Source organism: Rhinopithecus bieti, unplaced genomic scaffold (genome assembly GCF_001698545.2).
Source record: "Rhinopithecus bieti isolate Rb0 unplaced genomic scaffold, ASM169854v2 scaffold_19603, whole genome shotgun sequence".
Lineage (NCBI taxonomy): Eukaryota > Metazoa > Chordata > Mammalia > Primates > Cercopithecidae > Rhinopithecus > Rhinopithecus bieti.
Window position 1 is genome coordinate 458507 of NW_016809484.1, and position 3417 is coordinate 461923.

The following is a 3417-nucleotide window of genomic DNA, read 5'->3' on the forward strand; positions in this document are numbered from 1 at the left end:
TTTGACCCTGGAAATCTTCACTATGACCTCAAATTGCGAGTTCTTTTCTTTCAAGTCAGTTATCAAAATCAGTAGATTTTTAAATTGATGAGTTTGATTCTTAGCTCTTTGATACTTATTTTCTCTATTGGTAGGGGGGTAGAAAGTAAACTGGCACTAGACACATAATTGTATCAATTGGGACACTTTCAGTTTTAGGCACCTATAAGTAACTAAGTCTCAGGACGAAGACTGGTCTCATTTCAAGGACTTGGATAAGGTGACAGAGTGTATATGCTGTTGCCAGTGCCTAGTGGCAAAGGCCAGATCTGGCAGTATACAAAGAGGTGAAATCAGAAGAAGGGTCACTGCTCAAAGAATACGGAGTATATTAGGCAAATAATACCTGTTCACTAATAATATTGACATCAGGTAACTTTAAAAGATGAATTATCTGCCATTTTAAAAAAGTGTGGTTTTATTCATATTAATTCATTTTTCAGAAGAGAAAATGAAGCATAGAGAAAGTAATTTGCCCAAGATCCCATGAGTCGAGTGGCAGACTTGTGATCTGAACTGCAATCTCTTCACTCCAGCCAACATTACGTACCGCAGCAAGAAAAAATAGAATGGCTAACGGAAATACGATCGATCTGTATGTGCAAAAAGAAAAGCTCTTCCAAACACTGCTGGTATAAAAGGCAAGTTGTTAAACAGTATTAGAGTGTGACTCCTTTCACGTTAAGAAACACACACACACACACACACACATAAAAGCCCCCAACACACCTGCACAAATGTACTTCAAATAAATACATCTATATAGAGCTTCATACCAAAATATTAACAGCTATCTTTGGAGAGGGGAGTGGGATGCTGGGGATGAAAAAGAATGTATTTTATACTCCATCATATATATATATATATATATATATATATTTATTCTGAATTATAATATTATATAAAGAAATAACTTGATTGGGGAAAAGAATGAAAAGCAAATGCCTAGATGCTAAAATTATACATGAAAGTCAAAAGTTGGTTCTAGACCATTCCTTTATCTTACTTGTGCTGTTATTTTAGGATGAGTGAAAACTACTTGTCACAAATTTCTTTCCCCATTGAGACAGTAGCACACATTCTCCTAAAATGGTGTAGATAAGGCAACTTTTCAGAACATAAATGTATTAATGGTTTATATACATAGCCCCTAAATTCTATGTGACCTTTAAAACATTATTTTAATTATAAACTACAAGTATACTAGAATCTAGAATAAGCACTTGTTTTCAAACAGCAGTTTATAAAATACTACAAACACAATTGATGCCTCTTATAAATCTCCTCAATTCAGTCTTTCTTGGTTCCCACAGGTAACCATCAGCAAATATTTTTTTTCTACATATACAGCAATAATTTATAGTATCATTTTTTATATTTATACTTTATATAACTAATTTCGTGAAACACGCCTTGTTCCACCACTCACTCTCGTCACTTATTTTTGAGATGTATTCATACTGACACATATAGCTCTAACTTGTTCATTTGGACTGTTGTGCGGAAGACTATCACATGAATATATGCATTATCAAAGTTGAGCACGGGTTAGGACCCCTTTCTGCTGTTTTACACAAGGCTGCCATGAACATTTTTGTAGATGTCTCCTTATGCATGTGCGTAAGTACTTATTTAAGGTAACATGGTAAGGAATCTTTAATTTGACTAGATATTGCAGAACTGGTAGTCAAGCCAGTGTATTTTCCCACCAACAGTTAGAGTGCCCACTGCTTGATGTTCCTGACAACACTTGCTATTTTGAAACTTATGTTTTTGCTAATTTGATGTGGGGCCTTTCCATGTTTTTAACTTGTATTTCCCTGATTATCAGTGAAGGGTATTTTTTTTCCATGTTTGTTGGCCTTTTGAATTCCCTCTTGTAAGAATAATGTGCTGATATTTCTATTAGGTAGACTTATCATGACTTGTAGGAACTTTTATATCTTCATAAATTAAGCCTTTCTTATATATTAATATATTGAAAACATCCTACATGTCGCTTGTCTTTTAGTTAAGTCTTCAATCCAACTCAAATATATGAAGGTTTAAATTAGGGATCTAAATTTATATGTTTACTAGTAGATATTTATGCCAACACAATTTTTTAAAAAAATTTACTCTTCTCTACTTGCTTCTAACAACATAACTTAAGTATCTACATATGGGGGTCTCTCCATCTGATTAGAGGAAAACAGCAGCAACATTTAGCATTTGAGATGGCCATGCCATGCATCAGGAACTATTCTAAACATTTTACATGCTTAGATCATGCATTTTGGAGTCAGAATGCCAGGGCTTAAATGTACACTAGGGATCCCTGATAAATGGTAAATTTTACAAATTTCTTGTTTGTTCACTGGCTAATAGAAATGTATGCATCAGGTAAGGGAAATAAATATTCTGGTTGACAGAAACTATATTTTTTAAAAAGCACCCCAAATATACAACTTACTTTTATTAAATAGAAAAAAAAAATCCCCAAGAGGCAGATATCCCAGTAGTTTTAGTGAAAACAAATTTAATATCATCTTGTTTGAACAAAGCTTTTAGAATAAGTGAGCAATTAAATTCTTAAAGTAGGGACAGAACACCAACAGGCTCTAGACTCCAGAAGAGCTGTAAGCCGACAAATTGGCATTGTTTTGCTTAACAGTTTTAGCTTCAATGTAAATATATATTATTACTTAGGATATTAGCATCTGAACTATATAATGACTATTTTATCATTTTACTTGAATTAAAACCAGAATTTCTGGAACTTCCAAATAGTCTTTAAAGTTTTTCAATATAAACATAAACTAACCCCTATTCCTCTCTACATATCAAATGTGAAATAACTGTCACAATATATCAGAATTTTCACAGAAAGATTTTTAAGGCTTCTGGCACATAAAATGTGTAATTTCTGTGTGACAATGTCATAATTATATACAGAAAATATTTTAAATTCTTGTAGAATTTAAGTTCTAAAGATTAAAAAAACAAGAATTCCATGTTAATAAAATATTAAAATACTATGAGCTTGCCATAAAATTGACAGTGATTTGTAATTACATAAAGAATACACAAGGCAAGTCTTTCACACTAAGTGATTCATCATTGAAAACAATTATTGAACTGATATACTTATTTGATATCACTAGTTTTCTAAATTATTCTTTCAGCACAAAACAGGCTTTCATATAACTTATAAATATTTCCAATTGCAACACTGAGGCAGCAAATTTCATATCTATGTTTGTCCTAGTTGTATGTCATACAAATATAAGTCTATGAATCTTATACTTTTGTCTAAGTCACCATTGTAGAGAATGTGCTGGTAAGTGAAATCAATACAAAGTGATTGTTTTTCATTTGTAAAAAATGAAAATCATTTAC